Below are 12,977 nucleotides of genomic sequence, written 5' to 3'. Positions count from 1 at the left end.
CCTTCTGTCCTCCCTAGTCATTGTCCAACTCTCTGATACATAACAAGTGATTGCAAAGACCATACCCTGTATCTGACGCACCTTAGTCTCCAGAGTGACACCATTGCTCTTCAGTACCCTGAAGAGGTCCCTAACAGCATATCTGATTACGTATAGAATTAAAGTGACAGTCTTAGTTTTCTTGAACAGCGAAAGGACAGGAATTTCTTAGTGGATTTATACATATTTAAGCTCATTAAGAAGACTGATAGGGTGCTCTGGTGATCTAAAGGGTGAGGAGTTCTGCTGCCAATCCAAAGACAAGGAGTTTGAATCCACTAGCTACTCTGAGGGAGAAATATGGGAAATCTCCTCCTGTGATATTTATAGCCTCTGAAAACCCATTGGAGAGTAAGCTATGAATCAGTACTGAGTTGATTGCACATAATAACAGAAGACCGAAACATGCAGGTACAGTGCCGAGAAGAAATATATCCTAAGCTTTGGAAATTGAATCCTGAGTAATGTCGGTCAACTCGCTGTGTTTTTTCCAAGGTAGCAAATTTCCTTCTTTAATATAAACTACTTGAGTTGCTTGGTCCCCTGTGAATAACTGTCCTTCCTTTCCAAGGGGATGTTTGTCACTTCTCTGAAGGCCATCAGCCTGGGGAAGAACAGTCCTTTGTTCAAGTTATTCTTGATTCTTTTGAAACTTCCTAAAGCTCCTGTCAAGTCATTCCAAATCTAACCATAGTCACATTGGGCCTCATTTTGTTTCCACAGTGATGTATGTCAGCAACCGCAGAGTGAGCTTCTTGTGTTTTTATATCAACATGATACCCTTTGTTTATTTGTTCCACAGAGGTTTCACTTTCGCTTATGTAATGGGCTATGGCATTTTTCGGTCATTACCTCATGCTGGGATCTCCTTTTCCTTTGTACCGCCTGGTGCGTCATAATCTTTACTCTACTCCCTCAGATGTCTTGGATACCAAGCTCTGAGCTAGTGGGCGGGAGTGGGTGAGAGCCAGAATGCTTGACGGCTTCTCCACCCTTCCCCACACAAGAGCCTCTTGGATTTGTCACCTAGTAGTTTTCTGAATGATAACTCACTCCTTTGGCATCCCTCAGAAAGTACATTGACTTACAACCACAGCAGCTACCAAAAGCACTGGGGGTAAAGTGGACTCAGAAGACCCCACCTCAGTTTCTGGGTTTAAACAGGGAGCCAGCCAGGCAGCCTCCTGAACTCAGGCTTCATACTAAACTTTTCCCCACACACTCAACACCTGGAAATGTTCAGTCCCCTTTGGGTATGTCTTTACATTCCGGGAAGATCCTGAAGGAAATATAGATCCTTTGACTTGGGGTTTAATTCCATGAATTCTTATATATGTTGTTACATTGTTAGATGCTGTCAAGTCGAGTATAACCCAACACATTAGAGCACACTGTAGTGGTCACCATATCAATCTACCTGGTCGAGGGTCTTCCTTTCCTTCACCAATCCTCTGCCTTTCCAAGAATCACGTCCCCCTCCAAGGAATAGCCCCTTCTAGCAACATGCTCAGAGTATGTGAGATGAAGCTTTATCATCTTTGTCTCCAAAATATATTTGTTTGTTCTTTTGGCCATCCGTGGTATATTCAATATTCTTCTCCAACAGCACAACTCAAAGGCATCGATTCTTATTTGTTATCCAGATCTCAGATGCATAGCACATGAATGGAAAGACCATTCTTAAATATAAGATGTTCATTAACGTGTCCCAACAGGAATCCCTGCTTCATGTCTTGATCAAATCATCACTCAAGTGTTACTGCTCTAATTTTGGCCATCTAGTAAATCAGCATCCCTATATACTCACTTCCTGAAAAGGTTCTATGTCAGCTAATTCTTTTTGGTTCAGTGATTCTGTGTATTCCTTCCATCTCCTTTTGCTGCTTCCTGGATCATTCAAGATTTTGCCCAAGAATCCTTCAGTATTGAGACGTGAGGCTTTCTTTCAGCTTGAGAAATGCTGAGTAAATTCTTTCCTTTTCATTTTCTAACTCCAGATCTTTGTACATGTCCTTATACTTTGCTTGGTCTCCTCAATCTACCCCTCGAAATGTTCTGTTCGTTTCCTTAATTTTAGCATTTCTTCCCCTTGTTTCAGCCTCTCAATATTCTAATGCTATTTTCAGAGTCTCTTCTGACATCTAATTTGTTCTTTTTTTTTTCTCTTCTGTCTTTGTAAAGACCTTTGTTCGTGGATAATATCCTTAACATCTTCCCACAACTCATTTGGTCTTCAATCATTAGTGTTCAATGCCTCAAACCTATTCTTCAGATGGTTTTTAAATTCAAGTGGAATAGACTCAAGGTCATAATGTGGTTCTTGTAGATACAGTTTACAGAAGAAAAATTGATGCCTTTGGTTTGTGTTGGAGAAGAGTTTTCCATGGGCTGCAAAAAGAACAAATGGATATGTCTTAGAGAAAATGCTGCCAAGATGCTCCTTAGAGGCAAGGACGGTGAAGTTTTGTTTCATATACTTTGGACACGTAGTCAGGGGCGGGGGGGGGAGTTCATTAACTGAGCTTCCTGCTTCCACTTCTGTCCCCACTACAATTATCACACAGGATCCAGAGGAACAGATTATGTTTGTCCTGAGCCCAAACCCTTCAATGTCTTCTTGTACACAGCAATAGGAGTGATGGAAAGGTATCACTGTTCCTCCTTAACTCTCAGACTATTTCTTACAGCACACAGCATGACATTCACTGAGCTCCAGACACAGTGGTTTCTCCTCTTTTACTTGAAAATGCTCACTCAGGAATGCTACACTTGCTGGGGCCTTCACTTGGAATGCTTCAACTAATTTAATATAATTGCAGTCTCACTGCCTAGAAAAATCCCACTGTTAATATCTCTATTAAATAATATTTATCTCCTTAATAATACTTGTGATAATTTTAAAGTATATTAAATTTAAAATTATTAGCTTATGTACAAGGAGAGACTGGTCCTTGGAGAGGGACATCATGCTTGGAAAGGTGAAGGGACAGCACAGGAGAGGAAGCCCTCGAAGAGATGGACTGATTCAATCACTGGAGGAGGTAAGTGTGTCGGAGACAGTAAGATTAGTACAGGATAGAGCAGGGTTTAGGCTTTAGTACACAGGGTCTCTATGAGTTGCAAGTGACTCAATGGCACTTAAAAACTATAACTTATTATTTATTATTTTTATCCAGAACACAAGCTCAATACAGACAAAATTCATGTCTTTTTACTCAACACTCTATTTCAATGAATATTTTAAAATAAAAATTAAAAAATGAATGGTGGAGCACCTTGTGTCAATTCAATTAAACAAATATTTATTGGACATCTACTATGTACCAGGCTACCCAGCATTTTAGATTAAAAAATTGAACAAGTCTTACTTCCTGCCCTTGATTTTTGGAAAAACTTCCAACCATCTCATCTAAATGTTGTTTTTATCATTTTTTCCCCTTTATGGCCTCCTTTATTTCTTTCCATTTTAATTCCTTTTCCTCCACTTTTTTCTGTACCTTGTGTAACTGATTTAAATTTATTCTCCAGTTCCTTAATTATCTGTTTACTTCTATCCGCTCTGATATAATTCTTCGCTATCTTCTAATGTTAATAATTATACACCTACTTTTCACTTATCAGCTAGATCATTATTCAATGTTTCTAATTCATGACAATATTAAAAGGCATATTTTATGCACTAATAATATAAGTCTGGAATTAATGATCTCTAAGGTGCAATGTTAGAATAATGTTGACTGTGATAGTTAAGATTATATGTCAACTTGACCGAGCCATGATTCTCAGTTTTACAGTTATGTGATGATGTCATTGGATAGTTATATAATAATACAGTCATCTTCTGTTTTTTGATCTGATGTGGTCATCCTGTGTTTTTGCATAATGCCAATTTTCATATAATGACTTGATCTTTGGAATCTCTCCATGTCAGTAAGTGAAGAGTGAGTGTATGTGTATAATTTGTATTGGTACATGATAAATGCTAGTTAAAGCCTAATTCTCTTTGTGGTTTGGGATGGCTCTCTGACATGGAAGCCTGTTTCCTAGTGTGGTTTGTAATTTTAAAAGTTGATCTTATTTTCAGTGTTGTTTGCTAGACTCCTGTAAGACCTGGGTGGCTGTTTCACCAGAGAAGACCTACTTTTGCTTCCAGCCTGGGGCCAATCTAATTTAATTTTCCAGCTTAGGGTTTCCTGGACCACAGACATAAACCCAAAATCTAAATCTGTATGAGGGAAGTTCAGTGATTTTAGCATCTTACTAAACCAGATCAAGAAATAATATTTTTCTCAATTTCTTCATTGTAGATAATTATTTACTCTACCTTTTACCAAGTATGTATTCCTTTGTTATGCAGTCTTTTATGCAGAGGTTTCAGTTCTAACCTTGCAGTCTCTGAGACCACTAAGCCTTGTCTCCTGGCCTCCATCATGCACCTAAAACTAAGCCTTAGTTACTGAGAAAAATAGGTTTCCCAAAGTAGCAGGCCCTTCAGTGACATTTTACCACTCTGAATCTCATCTGCTTTCCCCACCACTTGCCATGAATATTTCCCTAATTTACATGAGAGGTTTTTCTATTCATTCAAATGTATGTTTTACAGGAGTCTTACAAAGGAAACCCCACTGAAAATAATAAAATCAAAACTTAAACTTACAAACCACACTATAAAACAAGCTACTGTGTGTGAGAGCCAACAGAAACCATAATGGTGAGAATTAGAATTTAAATAACATTTACCATATACTAAATACAAATTACATGCATAAACTCACTCCTCACTTACCAACGTGGTGACATTCCAAAGACTTATATTTTAACCTGAATATCTAAGTGTTTTGTCTGACTTACAGCTGAAGACAACATATCCTCTCCCTTCTATAATCATGTAATGTCACTTCGGAAACAGAAACATACATTCATCCACTCAGCGGCATTTATTGGGTGTTTTTGTGTGTGTGCCAGACTGAAAAAGCAGAGATGCAAGACATTCTCAAAGTGATGGGGAGATGCAGAGGTAAATGAGACTAATTTCAGAGACCAGTCTGATGAAGATCTAGAAATGTTTGGTGAATATGACAGAATTGAAGTTGGATAAAACTCTTAGGTATATATATATATATTCTTCCACATGTCTTGTAATTTTGTTCTTAGAATAAATCATAAAATTAGTATTATTTTGATACCTCATTTTTACCATAGGGAGCTCTGATGGCCTAGTAGCAAGAAGCTGTGCTGCAATCCCGAAGGCACGCAGTTCGAGGCCACTAGCTAGTCAGTGGGAGAAGGATGGGCAATCTCCTCCTGTGTGATTAATTGCCTCTGAAAACCCACCGGAGGGTCAGCTATGGGTCACTTTCCGACTCCACGATACACAGCAACAACAACATTCTACCATAGAGGTACAAGGAATTTGGATCATTTGTCTAGCACTTTGTCAGTACCTGGATACAAATTCAGGCAGGTGGGCCACTCCTTCACGGGTTTTAGTTAATATTCTGCATTTTACATAAACAGAGAGGGACTGGAGGTGAGAATTCCACTCAGGATTGGAAAAATGAATGTATACTTAGCTGGCTTCAATATTTTTTGAGATAATTTAAGGAAAAGCGTTCTACATGGCAGACATTCAATAACCATTTAGTTTCTTTTCCTCTTAAATTTTTGTCCATAAATTCATTTAGGTAGGGTACTGTGCCGGGCATGATGACATGCCTCCCTCCCATAAAGTTTGTGATGATTGATCCCTAGACTGACTCATGGGTAAATTAATGAATATGTTACTTGTAGATAGTAACTGTGGTACTTGGATTTTGGATTGCTCTTTAGTGCTCAAAAAACATTTACGTCTACCTGTGTTCTTTTTATCTACCCTGTAATTCATAGAGAAAGGGAGGGTAGATACCTAGCATGAGTGATAAATGTGAATTTCACCACCGTAGGAACCGTCAGTTTGACTCATAGTAACTCTGTAGCTCTGAGAACTATCCCATAGAGACAAGGCTGTACCCTTTAATGGAACCACACTGCCACACCTCTCTCCCTTGGAGCAGCTTGACCTTTAGATGAACAGTAAGCCACTGGTGTCCCTGAGGAATAGCTTCATGCTGGGGAAAGGTTAAGGAGGAACTATCTGCATTATGCAGATGACACAACCCTGCTTGCTGAAACTGAGGAGGACCTGAAGGGCTTGCTGCTGAGAGTCAGGGACTGCAGCCTTCATTATGAATTGAGGTTCAATATCAAGAAAACAAAGATTCTCACCACTGGGCCAATTGGCAGCATCAGGATGGATGGTGAAGAGATTGAGATTGTTCACAGTTTTGGTTTGCTTGGCTCCACAGTCAACACTCTTGGCACCAGCAGCCAGAAATTTAAAAGACATATTGTGATAGGAAAGTCTGTGGTTAGAGACCTCTCTAAAGTACTAAAGTGCAATGATGTCAGTCTGGAGAGTAAGGTGCACCTGATTCATGCCATGGTCTTTGCAATCACTTGCTATGCACCAGAGAGTTGGATAGAAGAATTGATGCCTTGAGCTGTGGTGTTGGAGAAGAGTGTTGAGTATACCATCAACTGTTAAGAAAACAAATAGGTTTGTCCTGGAGAGGGTGAAGCCGGGCTGCTCCTTGGAGGCAAGGATTCATCTGACATACTTTGGACATATTGCAAGGAGGGATCAATCCTTGCAGAGGGACATCATGTTTGGGAGGGTGGAGGGACAGTGCAGGAGAGGAAGACCCTCGATGAGATGGATTGATTCAGTGACTGGGGTAATGGGAGTAGTTGTGTTGAAGATAGGGAGATTGGCACAGGATAGGGCAGAGTTTAGGGCTGTTGTACATAGGGTCACTATGAGTCACAGGTGACTCGATGACACATAACAACAAACAAGAACATGTGCAACTGGATGATAAGGAAGCAGAGGAAAATATTCTGGACAATGAGGGTCTGGGCAGCCTCAGAAAGGAAGTGATGGCCAGGAGAGCTGGCTTTTGTTCTTAATCTCTTCAGTTCTAACCCTGTTGCCAGTTCTCAGTAAGGGCAAGATAAGGTATTTAGTCTCACCGAATCTTCCCTGCCTCATCATCTTACTATCAGCCAGCACTTGGAGCTGGGTTTCCCTTCATATGATGCCCATCGTCACACCTGAGTGTTAAATATTTCCATTCAGACTATAAGTTCCATGAAGGTTAAGTTCTTTATTCACTTTTTGTGAATAAGTATAGATGAGTGATTTGGATGAAAAGAAGAGTTCAATGTCATTGAATCGGACTTAAGGTTATTGAGAGAGGAGGCAAACAGGAAACAAGACGAAAGCTGAGCTGGACAGACGGTCCTGCTGTAACGGAACATTCAATGGGTTGGCTATGATTGCATTAGATCATGAAGTACTTGGCGTCAAGGGGTTTACCGTGACTTTTGCAGCCTTTCGCCCCCTCATTTATTTAGTCCAATTTTATTTTCAGATAGCGCTCAAAAGTAAACTTTAGTTGTAGCCTTGGCCAAAAGGTCACAGATTTCAAATAGATGTTACTGTTGTTTCACTGAGTTGACTATGACTCATACTGACGCTGTGAACAACAGATCTGGACATTCTCTGTCCTGTGCTGTATTCCTCATCACCTCCACCCCATGCTCGAGCCCATTGTTACATGCACTGTGGTGATCCATTTCCTGGGGGAGGACTTCCTCTCCTTCACTGGCCCCCTCCTTCTCCTAGCATAAAGTCTTTTTTCTAAGGACCGGCCCCTCTTGACAACATGCCCGAAGTTTGACCATACTTGCTACTAAGAAGCTACCCTGTTGAACTTCAATACGTTTGTCCTTTTGGTAGTCCATTCAATTCTCTGCCAGTATGATAATCCAAATAGATAATAAGAGACAAATTGTAGGATGTAGATCAGTGAGATTTCATACCAGCGAAGGCACTTTATGACCATGGCCTTAAATGTCTTTCATATGGGGGGGGGAAGCTCCCATATTTTGTTTTGTATCTTTTTATTCATAATTTTATTTTTACACTTATACTAGTTTATTGACAAAATGCTAATATATTGTTTTTCACACCAGATTCTTCCAATGTCCCTCACCCCCCCCATCAAATTGTGCAACCCCCTGATGAATCCTGCCCCCAACCCTGCACATCTTGATCCCTCTGCTTCCACCCTCCCCACCCTTGGATCCTTATACTCATTCTACAGTAATGGTTTTCTATAGTATTTGTCCTTGTGGGATTGAGTTCACTCAGCATAATGCTCTCCAGTCTCTCCCAAGTTAGGTAATAATTTACAAAATCATTGCTCCTGTGTGCTGCGTAGTATTCCATTGTGTGAATGTACCATAATTTGTCAGTCCATTCGATTGTTAAATCCTCTTCTGTTAGTCTATATGTTCCCATTTAAAGTTTAGTTTCTAACCAGTGACATACATTTCTGTGTTTGAGGGTGACTTACCTTCTTCCTTGTCCTGTTACTTTTCTTTCCTTCTTCCTTGTCCAAGATCTACTTCAGCAAGCCTCCCATGGACCAAGAAAACACAGGCCACTGAGAAACAGCCCTGTCTTTTGTCTGGAGCATAGCAATGTAGAGTTAGATTTGGCCCAAGGAAAAGTATGATTAGATCAGCTGCTCAAGTCGAAGCTTATAGGAACAAGATGTTCTTACCCACCATTACAAAGGGAGGTTGTGGTTCTTTCCACTTGCATGGATAACCTAGATTAAAACCTCCAGTGCCTGAGTGCAGGTAGAGTTTTCCAGACTAACAGGAAAGGGATTTAAACGCACACACTGGGACTGGGGAGGGCTGTGGTGGGAGTGGGAGTGGAAGTCAGCTACCAGCTGTAGCTCATCGCAGGTCTGAAGTTCCTCCTCACCCAACTATGAAAATGACATAATTGTGTACAGACGACAGCAATTGTACAGGGAAAATAATACAGTAATGCAAATATTCAAACCAAGTTGGAAAAGCAAAGTGAGAAGGAGCCAGAAAACATTAGATCATTCACATTGCAACCTGGCCAAGACAGCATCTGGGCGTGTGTCCTCTCTGTCCAGCTTTTGTTCACATACCATCCCTGATGTTTCTTTGCATTTATGGAATAGTGATTTAGTGTTTGCATAAAACCCTTTGCGTGGCTGCGTTCTAAGGCTTATTATAGTGTCGCTTTTGTAGGCTCAGGGTCTTCCCTGATGGAATACTTTAATAGGTTTCTGGGTCAAAGGGCTCTTCTCTCCCTGAGGAGTGAGACGGAGGAGTGAGTGTATAGGTTTTAATTGTGTGACCAGGGCAGGCAGTGTTCATTTTTGTTCCTTACTAGGTTATTTCTATCTTGGTTCTGAAGAGAAAATACAAATAGAGTGGGAGGGAAGTCCAGTAATTGATTAAATAAAGAATCTTCCTATCTGAACCTTAGATTCCTTCTTTGAGTTCAGACAGTGGGGTTTGGTGTGTTTCCACTCTCCCCCTCCTCCAAACCCTATAAAAGCATGAGGAAGTGGGCCTGAGAGGCTCAAGAGTTGTGTGGTCTCTGGTAGCACAGTCGGATTTGAGTCTCTTCTGGGAAACCCTCACCCACTTTTTTTCTGGAAACTACCCTCATTGATGTGCTCTCGAGTTAAAAGGTAGAACCACAGAACTCAGCTACTGGAGGACCTACGGTAAGTAGGGGACCTTTTTAAGTCTTTGTTTTAAGGACATGTTTTAACACATGTTTTAAGTCCAACATGTGTTGAAGGAGGATAATAATACTGCCTCTTGGATTTGTGAGGATGAAATGCTATGAAGAGCTTGCCGGGCAAGAAAGAGTTTCAGAAATGGGAGGATCCGTTGTCCCAGGGGAGAGTAGTATTTGGTAGTAGTGTTTGGTATGCCAGCAAAAGTCCATTGAAGGAGTAAGAAGAGGAAGAGTTCTGTAGGCTGTAGCAACTGATAGGAGCAACAAGTTATGCTGAGCTCCTGAACATGAAATAGAGAATGACTTAGTGAAAGGGCTCCCCTTCGGCTGGTCTTGCTGAGATAGGCCAGACCAATCAGACTGCACACGCACTGCACAATCCGAGTTACCCAGTTCTTTGGCAATTTATTTGTTTCTGTACTATCTTTGTCAGAGAGCATATGAAGCAGATGTATGTGGACTGTGGGCTGCAGAGAGACTGCAGGCTAAGAGGGAATGACACTCAAATGACTGTCTACAGAAATGTTGTGTAGTGTTTCAGCAGAAATTTTAATTTTTGTAAAAATATTCCTGGTAAGGAGTTGCACTGCCAGTCCAAAAGCAATTAGTTGAATCCACCAGCTGCTCCTTGACAGAAATGTGTGATTCACAGACTCTGAAAACCATTAGAGGGTCAGTTATGATCAATTCTGACTCTACAGAATGTTTGGGTTTTTTTTTTTAAAAAAAGGCATAATGATATCATTATGTTTGGTGTTTGGAATTGATAATAAGCATTGTGAAGATTTCTGTGTAGTCTGTTAAGAGAGTACTTCCATTGGGGAGGGGAATGTGGCACCATGAGTTGCCACAGCGGGTGACATCAACCCTGGTACCATCACAGGCTCTGCTTTGAGAAAGAATCATAACACAGACAGTCGAATAGTATAGATCAATTCCATGGTGCCCTTGAGCTGGGAGGCCAGCGGAATAGAAAGCTTGTTTTAAAACAAAGCCTGGCTGGATTCAGGTCCCTCTTAGGCTTTTCCTAGTGTTTCTTCTTGGGCACGTTGCTGCTTCCCTCGGGGCTCCAGTTTTTCATTTGTAAAATGTAGTTATTATCAATATCACCTTGTGAGGTCTATTGGGAAGATAAAATGGAGCTTTGTGGGGACCACACCAGGAGGTTCAGGGGAGTGCACCGTGATGACAAGAATGATAAATCGGAGCCTGTGCTGGAGAGACCTGGCCAGGATACATCTCAGCATGCAGACGTCTGGTGAGGACTTGACCTGGCCTGAGACAGGATCAGGGACAGGCCATCAGGGTCTCCATATGTATCACGAGAGAGCTGCGAGGGCTCCTGGACAGGCAGGACTGGTCCTCGTGCTCAAATGTGGCCATATTCGTAAGGGAGGCCTGCAAAGTCCTGGTACCTCATCAGTGACTGATTGGGGCCCTTCTTGGTCACAAGTAATGCAGCCTGCTTTCTGATGTTCTAAAATTATTACCAAAGGAAAGAGAAAAGCGGGGGGAGAGGAGGGAAACACAAGTTTATGTTTGTAATTGTTGCCATGGGATTCAATTCAACTGTATACAGATGCAGTTTCTTTTTAGTAAAAACAAAACAAAACAAAACCCCCCCAAACCCTCTTAAGCTGTGTACTACAGTGGACAAAGATTACACCATGTTTGTGTTGCAGTGTTGCTATGGAAGTGTATATGGCTTTATTTGGTGCAAGTTTGCAGGGAAATCAGAGGAATTCGCATGTGTGCCTGACAAACAAAAACGACTTTTCAGAAAACAAGCTTCTAAACATATTTTCGAACTAGAAAGACTCCTGACCTTAATGATGCAGAATCTGGGACATAAGTACATTGGTCCCTCCAAGCCTAGCTGGGTGAGCCTGGACCCCGAGGAAGCAGGGGTACTGGAATCCAAGGGTTAAAGGTTTAGTCCTGTTCTGCAGGCTTAATCCTGTGACCTTAAGCAAGTTACTGGGCCGTGACTGACCTTTGTTCTAGTGACCTAGTCTATAGAGAGTTGCACTGATTATGCAAAGGACACATTTCTTTTTTTTTGGTTCAGATCTACCAGTGACTCTCCAGGAAAAGATGGGCAATCTCCTCATGGGCAATTGATAACCTTGCAAACCCTCTGGAGGGGTTAACTCTGTGTTGGTTCCTACGCCATGGCTGTGAGTTAGGATGAGGAATGATTAACACCTACAACATTGTGATCAAGATGAAGCACAGTCCTTAGGGTGTTGTACTGATAACCTAAAAGAAGCACTCCTCTGTTCAAATCTACCAGCTGCTCGAAGGTGGGGGGGAGAGAAAGATGGGGAATCTTCTCCAATGAGCTTTATAGCCTCTGAAAACCTACTGGAAGGTCATTTATGAGTTGCCTCTGACTCAACAGAAGGGAGTTGAGTTGAGTTGAGCTGAGTTGAGCTGAAGCCCTGCACACCGTAGAAGCTCAATAAATAGTAGTCATTGTTTCAGAGTGCTAAAGCATTGCCAATTATGCTTCAAGGAAAAGAGTGTATTCATGAAACTATAAAAATGTATAGACACATGTTCTGTATTGATGAGAAGAAAATTCTCCAGAGATTTGCTGTAGACTGGTCCTTGGCAGACTGGCCTGGAGCACGTTAGGGAGGTCAAGGATCTTCAGTGCTGGCCAAACTTGGTCTTATGGACAAATTAACTACAAAACAAGTATAGACTCAGCTGTCAGGGGAACTGAAAAGTTTCATACTATAACCAATGTTGTTCTTGTTGATTGCTGTCGAATCAGGCGTGACTCTTAGCAATTCCATGAACAAAAGACCTAATGCCTTTCCATAACTGTCGTCACTTCTACAAGTTCGTAGAGTTTCTAGAGGCAAGAGGCTTAGGAAGTGGATGCCACTCCTGCTTCCAAACCTGTGTTACAACTGGGAGCTCCACCAAACATTGTCGACATAGGGAAACCATTCTGTTATTTGATAACCCCAATGGTACAAGGTTCAGCATCACAGCAACCCAGGTTACTTCATACTTCACATTGACAGAGAGTGAAGTACAAAGTGGAAGAGTGTTCCTCCCAATATAATGGCACTAGTTTCACTTAGCAGTGGTTAAGTGTCATCAAATCGAATACGACTGGGAGTAAGTTTTGCACAAAAGACCTAAACACTGTTCTATAGCTAACATCATTTCTGTACAGAACTCTGTTCTATAACTACCATCATTTCTGTACATTTAGAGAGTTTGTAGAGTGAGAGTGCCAAATTTCCAA

Source organism: Elephantulus edwardii, unplaced genomic scaffold (assembly GCF_000299155.1).
Source record: "Elephantulus edwardii isolate Elephantulus edwardi_28Jun2011 unplaced genomic scaffold, EleEdw1.0 scaffold00227, whole genome shotgun sequence".
NCBI lineage: Eukaryota > Metazoa > Chordata > Mammalia > Macroscelidea > Macroscelididae > Elephantulus > Elephantulus edwardii.
This window is presented reverse-complemented; position numbering follows the sequence as displayed.